The 13493-nt window shown below is 37.5% G+C and overlaps 1 pseudogene; it reads right to left on the minus strand.

The window, feature by feature from the left end:
• Positions 1-8068: 8068 nt before the first annotated feature.
• On the minus strand, positions 8069-8186 carry LOC118610501 (annotated as a pseudogene).
• Between the last annotated feature and the right edge of the window lie 5307 nt (positions 8187-13493).

Consider the following 13493-nt stretch of genomic DNA (forward strand, 5'->3'; position numbering starts at 1 on the left):
TATTTTTATAATGTATATGAAGCTTTATTGATATATAAGTCACAAACAATAAAATTCACCCTTTAAATGTGTACATTTCAGCAGTTGTTAGTATTAGCACAGAGTTGTGCAACTATTATCATTATCTAACTTGAGAATGATTCCATCACCCCAAAAGTAAAACCATATCACTTGTGATCACTTCTCATTTCTTCCTGTCCTCATCCCCTGGAAATACATCTGTCTTTCATATAAATAGAATTATACAATATGTGGTATTCTTTCACATGCTTTCTTTACTTAACATAATGTTTTGAAGGCTCATCTATATTATAGCATGTATCAATACTCCATTTTTTTATTGCCAAGTAATATTCTACTGCATGGATATACCATATTGTGTTTATCTATTCATCAGTTGATGAATATTTCAGATGCTTTAACTTTTTTGGCTATTATAAGTAATATTGAGGAATATTCATGTACAAGTTTCTGTGCCAGAATTCTCTGGATCTATCTATAAGAATGGTATTGTTGTGTTTAATATTTTGAGGGAAAAGTTTTCCAAAGTGGCTGCACCATTTTATATTACCACCAGAATAAGGACTCCTATTTTTCCACATTTTCATGAACATTTGTTACTGTCCATCATTTCTTTTAGCCATTCTAGTGGGCGCAAAGTAGTATATCATTGTGGGTGTGGTTTTCATTTCCCTAACAACTAATGATATTGAGCATCTTTTCACGGGATTATTAATATTTGTATATATTTTTTGGAGAAATTTCTATTCACATCCTTTGCCCATCTTTAAATATGGGTTATTTGTCTTTCTACTGTTGTTATTGGTTATTTTGGATAAAGTTTTTTTTATCATATATATGATATGTAATATTTCCTCTTAGTCTATGGGTAGTTTTTCACTTTCTTTATGCTGTCCTTTGAAGTGAAAAATTTTATTTTGATGAAGTCCAATTTATCTGTTTTTTTTCCCTTCTTCATTTGTGTGTTCAGTGTTACAACCAAAGGTCATGCAGATTTGTTCCTATGTATCCTTATAAGAGTTTTATAGTTCTAGCTCTCACATTTAAGTCTACAGCCCATTTTAAATTAATTTTTGTACGTGCTGTGAAGCAGTGATCCAAATTCATTCTTTTGCATGTGAATGTCTATTTGTTCCAGTAACATTTGTTGAAAATACTGTTCTTTCTCTATGGAATGTTCTTCCAACGTTTTTAAGAGAGACTAGACATTATTCAATAACAATTGAGAACAGAACCAAATATGTACAGTTATTTACTGCTAATGTGGTGTTTCTGTATTTAGGGAATAAAAATGCAGGACATCTAGTTAAATTTTAATGTCAGATAAATAATAATTTTAAGCATCAGTATGTCCCAAATATTTCATAGGACATACATATGTTAAAAATTATTTGCTGTTTATCTGAAATTCAAATATAACTGAATGCCCTGTAGTTTATCTGGCAACCCTATGTAATGTGTCTCCTCTGCTGAAGCCCGAAGAAACAAGTTATATATTGCTCAGAGATAACTGGAAATGTCACCATCATTGGAATGTCATCTCAACATCTTGTATCATGTATTCAACACTATGTGACCTTGAATGTGTTTGTCTCTCAATACTTGAGTTTCTTCTATTGCAAAATGAATTCTGACTAGAAATAAAGAGAACTAGTAATTGTATGTAGGACTTTTTTACACAGTGTCATGTGCTTGCTCATTGTGGGGGGGAAACTATTCTGTGATTTTGAAGTTTCTTTACACTTCCTTGACAGTTTTAGAGCCAGCCCTCTCCTTTCTTCTCCATTCCATATTGTCTCTTTTACAAGACTGAGATTTTGTCTTCATATACTCTGTAACCGACATATATTCGTTCAAGCAGAAATTCTCTCCTTGTCCTTCAAATTTGGCAAGAAATCTTTTGACAAGTTGACCAACATTTTCCCTTCTCCCCTAGGAGAGGACAGAATATTTATTAGCCTTCAAGTAGACCTGTGACCATCCGCCTGGTGTGAGCTAGTTATCTAAACATAGCCTATAAACCAGGTAGCTGAGGCTAAGTTAGACCAGGCAGCCAGATTGAAGCAAGCTGTAAAAATTTCTCTTGGTGTATCAGGTTTTATGTCAGAATTGTTGAAACAAAAAGGATCCTATGCCTATTTTGTAAAATTCATTGACTTAATAGATAGCAGTACTGTATATCCACGAATGGTCTACTATTTTCTCCATTAAACACACACGTTCAAAAATTTATAAATGACTGCACAACCCTCTGTAACAGATCTGTTTGATCCTTTTGGAGGGCAAAATTAAATGTTAAAGAAATAAGACATTTATGATTTTCTTCTAGAATCTTTAAATGACAATAGACCCAACTATCCTTTTATTTTTCCCCTCAAGATTTCAGAGCAAATTCTTTTGTACAGAAAGGGTCTGAACCTGTATTCTCTCTCAGCACTTGCTAAAATTCTTTCTTCATAACTGTTCCAACTAGAAAATTTTCAAGAAAAAATGGTTTATTTACAGGTTTTTACCTGATCCATTCATATAACATCTGAGTATACTCGTGAGACATTTACAGGGTCTTAGGTGCCCCTGGAAAAATCCTGATAATGATTAGTAAATTTTAATAAAAAGGGTCAAGGTAAAAGTAATCTCAAGATTGAGATTATTTTAAATTTTATACATGAACCTCAATTTAGTCACATAAAAAGAAGCATATTTTTTCTGATGATTATCTCAAAAATGTTATGGAAATTGTTAGGCTTTTAAACCTTCTTTGGAGTCTGAGATTTTTTCCAAAAGAAAAAATTCTTGTTTTCTTCTGATTATAAACTATAATTTTAAATATGGGTAAAATGCAAGTTTCTCCACTGACTAATTCCAGTTTAAATTTGAAATTTCTGTAAGCGTAATTGCCATAGCACCTACTGAAAATGCTTTCATTTCTTAAAACATAATATATATTGCTTACAAATGTTGTTTTATACAATGAACACACTATCTGTAGAATCATTTAGAAGCAAAAGGTTCACAGCATAGGTGTTATTATTCTCATTTGACAATAAAACTCTGAAAAATTGTGTCATTTCAAGAGTACACAATTCTTCTTCCACCCAGCTTTATTGAAATATAATAAACAATTAGTTGCTCATATTTATACTGTACAAGTCAATGAGTTTTTTCAATTTTAGTTGACATACAATAATATATTAATTTCAATTGTACAGCATAGTGATTAGAGCTCAAGTGATCATCCCACTAAATCTAGTATCCCTCTTTCTCCTTACATATTTATTACAACATCGTTGACTATTTTCCATACACTACACTTTATATCTCCATGACTATTTTGTAACTATTCATTTGTACTTCTTAATCCCTTTGCCTTTTTTCACTACCCCTGCCAGCTCTCTTCTTGTCTAGTAGTCCTCAAAATATTCTCTGTATCTATTTGTTTGTTTCCATTTTTGCTGTTGTTTATTTCGTTCCTTAGATTCCAGTGTACATGAAACCATGTGGTATTTGTTTTCTCTATCTGACTCACTTCATTCAGCACAATACCCTCTAGGTCCATGAAGGCAATATCTTTTTCCATCTCCTTCGTTTTAGTCTGTGTGTTCTTTTAATCTGAAGTGAGTCTCTTGTAGGCAGCATATGTAGGGGCCTTATTTTCTTATCCTTTCAACTACCCTGTTTGGTTGGAGCATTTAATTCTTTTCCATTTGAGATACTTGTTGATAGATATGTAATTATTACCATTTTCTATTCATGATTTGACACATTTTTTCTTTTAAAAGAAGTCCCTCCAACATTCCCTATAATAATAGCTTGGCAGCGATGAATTCTTTTAGCTTATTTTTATCTGGGAAGCTCTTTATCTGTCTTTCAACTCTAAATGATAGCTTTGCTGGATAAAGTATTCTTGGTTGTAGATTCTGGGTTTTCAAAACTTGAATATTTTGTGCCAAGCTTTCAGCCTGCAAAGTTTCTGTTGAGAAATAGATTTCCAGTCTTATGGGAACTCCCTTGTAGGTAAATAACTGCTTTTTCGTTCTGCTCTTAAGACTCTCTTTGTATTTAACCTTTGGCATTTTGATCGTGGTTTGTCTTGGTGTGGGCCTCTTCACCAGATTAGGGAAGTTTTCCATCATTATTTTTTCAAATAGCTCTTCAATGTCTTGCTTTCTTTCAGGTACCCCTAAGACAGAGATGTTTTTACACTTAATTTTGTCCCAAAGACTCCTTAATTATTATTATATTCTTGGCTTCTTTTTCTTGCTGTTCTGATTGGGTATCTTTGGCTTCCCCATCTTCTATATTTGTGGTTCGATCCTCTTCTTCATCCACTCTGTTAATTCCCTCTAATATACTCTTCATTTCAAATAACATAGTCATTATTTCTGACTGGTTCCCTTTTATAATTTCCATTTTTATGTTTCTTATCTCTTTGTAAACGTTCTCACTGAGTTCATTTACACTTACCTTAAGTTCACTGTGTATCTTTCTAACCAGTGTTTTGAACTCTGTATCTGTTAGATTCTTTAACTCCATTGTTCCTGGATCTCTGTTCTTTTCTCTCATATGGTTTCTGCTTCATTGTCTTCCCATTTTGGCTACCTTTCTGTGTCTGTGTCTATGTACTAAGCAAAGCTCCTAAATCTCCTGGCTTTATTAGTGTGGCTTTGTGTAGTAGGTGTTCAGTGGCACAATCCTGAGAGAGGTTCAGCTGCAGGCCAAGTTTAGCCCCAGCCTGTGCCCCTCTGGAGTCACCTGTTAAAATTCAGCAAGGAATCCGCAGATACTGTGCTTATAGTTTCCATAAGAAGTCACGCCAGAAATTGAGGTCAACTACCACCAGTGTGAGTCATGGAGCTGCTTAGCAAGTTGCACAGGACTTGTCAAGGACACAACTAAATGTGATTTGGGTAAGGCTGCAAATTGGGGAAGCAGAGTTTCAGGGAATCCTCTGGGCTGAGCGACCTCTGTTATCTAGTTTGATGATGTCTCAGCTATGGCACTGCTATGTCTGAACACTGGGAGCAGAAAGGGCTCAACAGAGGAAAAATGGACACCGCCAACACTTCTGTCTGGGAATAAGCCTCACCTCAGGCCCTGGCTCCAACAACTCAGTGTCCCCCATAAGTCCCTGGTACCACCCCAAGGAGCCTATTGTGTGCTGGTGCTCAGAGCAATTGAGTCCATCACTGTGAAAGTCTGGTTGTGGACATGACCTTTTATGAGGCATCTGCAGCTGCCGTAGCCTCTCTCCCACCTAGCCATTTGGGACTGGGCAGCCTTGGTCCTCACCTGTCCTACCTCCTCCCCTTGCAGGATGATTGCTTATTTCTTTCCCTAGTTGTGGGGCGTCTGTGAATTTTGACCCCAGGTGACTCTGCTTATTGTTTGCTCCGTGTTTCTTTCACAGCTTTGATGTGGTCTCAAGAGCAAGTGAACAAAGCCTCTATCATCTACTCCATTTTGTCTTGTCTCTCAAGGGTACACAATTCTAACTAAGATCTTGTGCTTCAAATACAACCCAAACCCACACAACATTAGATGAAACATTATTTGTAGTAATATTGGTTTAATGAAAGTATATGGCTTAAGTTAGCATTAGCAAAATTAACAACTTTGGCATTGATAGCTTTGGTGTGGTTGAAATTAATGTCAATAGGAAATGAGAATGTTGATTTTGAACTAAGCCTAAGATTTCAGGAAGTAGTAGACTTTGGCAAGCAAGAGAGCTCCTTTTTGAAGGACACATTTATAAGAAGCATGGCAATCGGTTGCTTCCTAATCACTACCATAATGATTATATACTCAGGGATGTGGATGAGGATCTCTTTCTCCCAGCAGCCACAGCTCAGGCACCTCAGATTATGGTTATCTGTGTCCTTAATGTTTTAGCCTATGGGGTCAGGAGTCCAGCTTGGAAACAGTTCCTCAATTACCCATTTACAGGAGGCTCTCAGTGTAGCACCCTTGACATGTCCAGGTTCTTATTATCTTCTCTTCGATCTATGACAGTGTTTGATCTTTGTCAAAACAACAGTCAGTAGGGATCTCTTCAGGGTACTATAAAAATCCAAGAAAAACAAGTTAATTAAGTCATTCAATCCTTTATAAAAATCACTTGTGAGGATAATTTAATTTTTAATTAACCGAATAAAATCAAGAGGAATTCTGGTACAGGTAGGAAGCTACAACCTATACCTAAATTAAGTACCTATCCCCCCTTTCTCTCTCTTAACATCTTTTAAAATATGCCTCAGATGTTGGGAAGCTTTCAAATCTAAGTATACAAAATTTCATTTAACTTTTTCTTACTGTAGATTCTGCTCCACATGAGCGTAAAGGTGTGCAGTGAAATCCAGACCTTGTCTTGCGGGCTTTGTCTGGAGAATTTTAACTAATTTTTTAGGATTCTGTTCTTAAATTTGCCTCATCATTTAGCCACTCTGGGCTCCATTTTCTTTCCCTGTAAAATGAAGGAATTGGATGAAATCATAGAACTCTAGATCATTTCCCACTTCCAAATTCTATGATTTCCAAATGATCACTGGGAACATAGCTTCCTGCTGTTACTGAAGCTCTCCTCCTGTCATGCTCAAGTGGAGGTTGGTGTGTTTGAATATGGGGGAGTGGAAGGTGAAGGAGGGGACCAGGAAGGTGAAATTAAAGTTTTAGGTCAATCAAAGCCCAGGCTGTGGTTTCCTGTCTGTTCTGAAAGTGGGGATTTCCCAAGCTTCAGAGCCAGTCTTACTTATCCCTTGCTACTCTATTAGGAGTGAAAATCAGCATGATCAACAATGGTGTGCACTGTACAATCGAAAAGACCCAATGTTATTTGTCAACAAAAGTTTCATAAAGAAACTGTTGGCTTTCTTTTGTATGTGTTTAGGTACCGATAAAAAATTAAAAAGTCAATTAAAATAATTCTAGAAACTCTCCATTACTTAAAAAAAAGTGAAAATAACCCCAGACTATATAATACATTTGATGACATTTAACTAGTAGCTATTAATGTTTGCAGGATGTTTATTGAACCCTGTGAGATGAGGTGGTTGTTTACAGAACTTCCTCATTCCAGAGAGTTCTTTGACTACCTAAATAACTTGACTGTTCCTGTGTGCAAAGGATATGTTTTGAGCACATAAAAGAGAAGGCCCTCCAGTGTCTCCCATGAGGTACTGTGTGGGAGGGAAGCTCAGTCTTAGCCAAATCATTGTCCCATAGTGAAGTGCCTTATGTGACCCAAAGGAAAATGAGTCAAGTAGTATCAAATCCATGAGAAGAACTGTATTTATAGCAGAAATTAGAGAATTGAGAAGACATGGCCTGGATCAAGATCCATGGCAAACAAAAAGGATTAACGCTGAGTGCTTACCATGTGCCAGAACTATTGTAGGCCTTAAGGAATCAATGGATTGACAAAGCCAGTAGGGTTCCAACCCTTAACAGAGCATGAAGTTTAGCAAAAGAGACAGACTTTAAAGGAATAAATCTAAGTTATGATTTCCTAACTGTGCAGAAATTGGGATTTCCCAATCTTTAGAGATAGGTGATCTTAAAATTATGACAAGTACAAGGAGAAAGAAGTACAAGATGCAAAGGAAGATAGGTCAGTCAATTTTCAGTGGCATCCACCTCAACTGACATCCATCCTCAGGACATCAGAGGGATTAATAGAATCCCTGGGGTTAATAATAGGAATAAGTGTCACCATTTTCTAAGTCTCCGTGATATACTAGTAACCAGGTACTTCCCACAAATTATCTCATTTAAAAGAAGGGTGAGACACTGGACCCTACACTTGTGAAAGGTTGATGATTCATAAACTGGAGTGTGGGGAAGGGCTTCTATCTGGAGTTTGGATACAGAACTGCTTTTATTTTCAAGAAAAGAATAAAACTCAGGATTCCCAGTTTGCTAATGCCATTTATTTATTTACTTATTCATTCATTCATTCATTCATTCATTCGTTTATACATGGCAACCCTTGGTTGGCCTCACAGATTGCAAAGACCTTATCATCTTATAATCCCTTATTTTTTTTAATTTTTTACGCCTACAGCACCTGTTCTTCCCAGGTGGCCACCCATCTAAGTACTAGCCAGGCCTGAACCTGCTTAGCTTCCGAGATCAGATGGGATTGGCTTGTTCAGGGTGACATGGCTGTAGACACTAACGCCTTCTTTAACCTATGATAATATGCTACTTTTTGCTTGCAAAAATGTGATCACTGATGGAGACTCAGTGCCATATAATTATGGGGTTGTTTCACTAGTAGTGAGAGTAAGTCTGGGCTCTTAAAGGGTCTCAGCTAGATGGATGGCTAGGGGCATGCAGGGATAGCAGGGTGTCATGGGGCACAGAATAATGGTCTGGGTGTCCCCCCACATTGCCCCACTATTCCTGCCCACATCAGGAGTAGTAACTGATTTGCCTTAGTATCAAGCTCAGAGTGTGACTTTATTCTTTCTACTCTCTTTCAGTACAGTTTCTTAGGCCCAACATCACATCGGTGGAGTGAGTATGGGAACTTTGTAATTTTACTAATGTCAAGATAGTTTTATAAGACACAGTGTAAAAAGTAAATGCAAGTATTTAAATTCCCATTAAATATAGATTTTCCTGGACAGCTGACAAAGCAGCTCAGTAGACTAAGGAAAAATTTAGTTTTAAGAGGTCTAAAAATAGAGTGTGCCACTAATATCTTTGTCCAATAACACCAATGATTAATAATAAATTAAAAAGAGAAATTCATTTGTGGGGTATTTATTAGCATCCATGCATTGCTATTTATCAACACAAACCCTCACTTCCCATTTTTCTTTCTTTAATATATTTTAATAATAGGAATAATGTAAAATTAGAAAAGATATAAAAATATTTCTGATACATTTAACATTCGACCAGAACGAAAGAGAATTGGGAAACTATGTATTATTCTAACTGTATAAATGGGTAAAGTAGAAAGTGGGAGGCAAATAAATAAATTGAAGGAGATAGTATATGATTCATGTTGTTGATAAAAATAATTGTCCTCTAAACCAAAATTTTTCAATAATGCTTAAAATAAGTCATTGTCTAAGGAACTTTAATAGAGTCAAAATCTTTGCTATGCCTTTTAAATTACCAACAGGTATTTTGGAATTCTTCTGAGGTAAGTTTTTGTTTGTTTGTTTGTTTTTAATGGTTCAAAAGCTTTCATTGAATTCGTTCCCACATAGCACTGAACTTTTGAACTTTATGACGTGGTCATTTAAAGGTATTTGGAATTTACTAAATATTGGCAATGAATAGGTAAGTAGTGAAAAGAACAAAGACAGGACAATTCATTTCCTTTTTTTCCTTAAGTCTATAGGCAGGTCTCACTGAATTCCCTGAGGATACCGACCCCATTAGGGCCCCACTCTCCTGGCCATCCTGGCATCCTTGTAAATGAGAGAGAAACACCAGTATCTCGTAATGCTGAATTATGGGACGGTTTTGACAGATAGAGGTTGGAGAAGGAGGAGTTTGCATTTTAGGAAGGAAACAATGTGAAGAACTGCATGCATGGGGTCAGGAGGAAGGAGCAGCTTATGTCCTCTAGTTTGGCTGGTGCAAAGACATGAAGTGATGCAAGGGAAGGTATATCACAGCAAATTGCTAAAATCTCCATCACAATTAAATAATATGACTCAGGCATGTCTGTAAGATTCTGCTAATTCGTCTATAAAACTGTGATTCTGGAATCACCTCTAATATTTTTTCCAACTCTCACACTTTCAAATGCCACACTACTGACCTGGATATGGTTACCACAAAGAGCCTTGTGGAGCTTGAGATACAAATTCAAGAGTCATTCACATAGAGGTGACATTTACAGTAGTGATCAGTGAATTTACTAAAGGATAATGTGCAGAGAAAGATAAGAGAACCAAGAGTAAAATATATAGTCACACCCATGGTCGGAGAAAAATAAGAGGAACCACCAAGGAGATGAAAGTGTTATACGGAGAAGAAGGAGTAGAATCAGGATGGGACCCTCCCAACAGGGTCACTACCACAGGAAATCCAGGAAGATGGGAAATGGACAGAGGAAATTGGATCTGCTTAATGTGTGCTTGCTGATCTTTAAGAATACACAGTTAGTAATAAATACTCTTATTTGACTAAGGAAAACAGCCCAGGGAGCTGAGCCACTCTAAGAATAACAAGGTAAGATGAACTCAATTGTTCCTGGTTCTCAGGCAAAGCACTCCAGGTAATAGACCTAATGTCTTGAAGAAAGTTGGGCAAAATTGAGAAGTCCAGGTGAAATGAACTAAAGCTCCTTCAAGGAACTGAATTGGCTTGCTCACCATTTGGATTCACTTCATACCACTAAAGTTAGCTGGACCAAAGAGGGGTCGGACCACGTCTAGCTCATGATCCATTTCTTGCCTCTAGTGGAGAAGAAATACACAGTGATGAGGCCTTGTCTTATCCAGTGCGCCCTGGTCCAGTCCTTTCTTCAGAAACAGGGAAAACAGAAAAATAGTTAGAAATAACTGGAGGTGCCAGAGAGGAAGAAGGGGGAATTGAGGAAGAAAGAGAATAGAGGAAGGCTCTTTGCAATGATCTTGAATCCTTAGGTCATCACAGAGTCATCATGGAGTCATCACAAAGAGCAAAGCCCCTGGAAGGGACCTGTGTTTTCCTTCTCATGTCGTTTATACCCAATAATAAACACACATACCAGATAACACACACGTTGAAGGCTGTGGGCTGTTGGAAGCAGACCCAGGCCTTTGGGAATCCCCTGAATCAAGGCATGAAAAACATTCTCTTCCTTAGCACCTGTAACACTCTCCCAGTACGACTGTTTCTCTTAAAGTCATAGGCGTCTGTTTTCAGGTTTGCTCCTTGGAGACAGAAACAGGGTTATATGATGTTTTTCTCTCATTTCCTGCTATGTGCTGTTTTAAGTTTCTGTGGCAGCTTTTACATTCTTTCCTCCAAATGATGAATCTATAAATGGTTGCTCCCCACCCCACACCATGTTGATGGCTGCGGCATAGACTTACATTGGAAATGTTTAGGAAATGGAATGTACTGTAACCAGTGTTATTTTATCAGCTATTTTTGAAGGAAAAAATCTTTCTACAGATTTCAAGCCCACTCTGCTGGTGCAATAGAATGATCAAATAGAATCTTTCTTTGAAGATTTGGAATCACATTCAGCCTTGGAGTCACCATTTAGATCATCATTTGGGTCATCACTGACCTCAGTGCTGTGGGCCGTGGGACAAGCAAGCACTGAGGATTACAGCCAGAAGACGTGGGCTTGAGGACTTGCTTTACTTAGGAACTCTGAGATTCTAGGCAAGTCATTTTAAAAAAATACATACAACAAAAGCCTCAAGTCTCAGTTTCCTTCTCTGTAAAGTGTAGATAAAAAGCAAATCTACTTGCTTTACAAGATTATGTGCACATTACAAAAATCCTCTGTGGAAGCATTTGCGTTAACTGAAAACACTCTACAACTATAAGAACTACAGAACTAGAGACATCACTCTAGGAAGCATACACGAGCAAGCTAAATCTTGGCAGAGGTGGGACAGGTGAATTAGAAACATTGGCTTATAAAAGAAACCCTCACATTGAGTTTGACTTCTTATTATTAATCTCTTTGTTCTACAAGTGGAATGCTAGCAAAAAAAAAAAAAGTTTTCACAAGTTGCTTTTAAGTTAGCTGCTTGTGTCCCCATATAACAGATAAGGGAATCAAGACTTAGAAAGTTGTTCATCTATTTGTTTTTAAATGGCTTGTCCCAAATCTCACAATTAGCAAATTTAAATGTAGAAGTTTACACCTGAAATTAAGGCTGCTGGAGGTTCTATTTTTATAAAGATCTAAAGAGTATACACAGAAACACAATGAAGAGAGCCTCAGAGTCATTGCCCCATAGCAGAACCTAGACTCTGACCTGAGGCCACCCTGCAAGCTCTTGGCAGAGCCGCCCTCAGGGGAGGAACTCATTCTGATGAAAGAAACCCAATCTGAGACATCATTAGAAGGGATGCTTGTGAATGACACGTTAGGGATATGTCCTCTAGTTGTCTTCTAACTCAGCCCTTTCAGCAGCCTGGGTCAAGCTCCTGGGAAGTGGAAGACTAATAACTCATGAGTCAATGGAGTGGTAACATGGAGCTCAGTGAGAAACAAACAGGATGGGTCCGTAAAAAGTTCTGTCACTAGTGGGAGAAGAACCTTCTTTCACTCAGTGTGCTCTGGCTGAGGAGACAGCCATCAAGACCATGCTGATGGCCAGGTTAGTGCCAGGGGTGCCTGGAGGGGTGACATCAGAAGACACTGCCTAGAAAGGAGTGTGCTGGACCTCCATTAGTGACGTGGCCCATTGCAACTCCTGTTACCGCACACATATCCTTTGATTGAAGGGAGGAAATGGGTTACGCTGTACTGTTGGTATTATTACTGAAAACGATTTTGTCTCTTTTTATCTCATTCCTTTGTTCCCACCAGTGCCTGTGTTTGAGTTGCAGATTTAGAATCTAAACTGTGGATCTAAGTTTTTTGTATTTCTTTCAGCCGTATAAATATGACCACTCATATCTTTCCCTTTAGCTACACTCCACCTGCCAGGAGAGGGCACAGTGCTGTGTAGTGGATGTGAGCAGAGGCTTTGCCAGGAGATAGAAGTGGACCTGACGGACCTGACTTTTACAACCCCTATGACTTCAGGAAGTCATTCAGCACCCAGCTCCTCATAGTTAAATGAAAATAACAAGAATGCAGATACCACTGAGCCTTTGATAGAACTACATGCAATAATGCTGACTGGTAATTTGTAAGCACCCAATATGTGGTAGTTGTTATTAGTAAATATTAAGATGTTTACATTAAAAATAGGACTGTAGATTCAACTAAATCTCACGAGACTGTAACTTTTATGTACATAAGAATTGTCGTGTAGAGCGAGTTGCTCATGCCTTCTCTCACCATCAGAGGATCCAAGATTTCAGCCACACACAACAGAGTTCTCTGTTAGCTCTTCTCAAACTTTTTTCTTTGAACCTGAATTTCAAATTGTTGTTGATTACCCCACTTTTTTCTAGTGTCTGCCAAAGTTTCCTTAAAATGTCCCTACCTTTTTGGTATAGTTTTTGTTTTGTTTTGTTTTGCTTTGTTTTGTATTGTTTTTTAGGGAAATTCACATGTTCCTGTTAGGAAATCATGAACTTTGCCAGACACTTATGAAAAAAACAGTTTCTCATTCATGTTCTGCTTTTTAGGGATGCCGTGAGAATTAGTTCAATGAAGTCTGCAAGACACAGCCTGCTCTTGGAGAAATATGATATATTAATACTATATTGAACAGAACCTTGTTTTCGCATGAGGCACTTACCATCCACCTGTTTCAGATTGGCCCACCTCTGCCATGGAGGACAACTGTTATGAACACTATCACCTGCAGCGATTTAACTCTTATTTAGGCAAC

Source organism: Rousettus aegyptiacus, unplaced genomic scaffold, assembly GCF_014176215.1.
Source record: "Rousettus aegyptiacus isolate mRouAeg1 unplaced genomic scaffold, mRouAeg1.p scaffold_m13_p_12, whole genome shotgun sequence".
Taxonomy (NCBI): domain Eukaryota; kingdom Metazoa; phylum Chordata; class Mammalia; order Chiroptera; family Pteropodidae; genus Rousettus; species Rousettus aegyptiacus.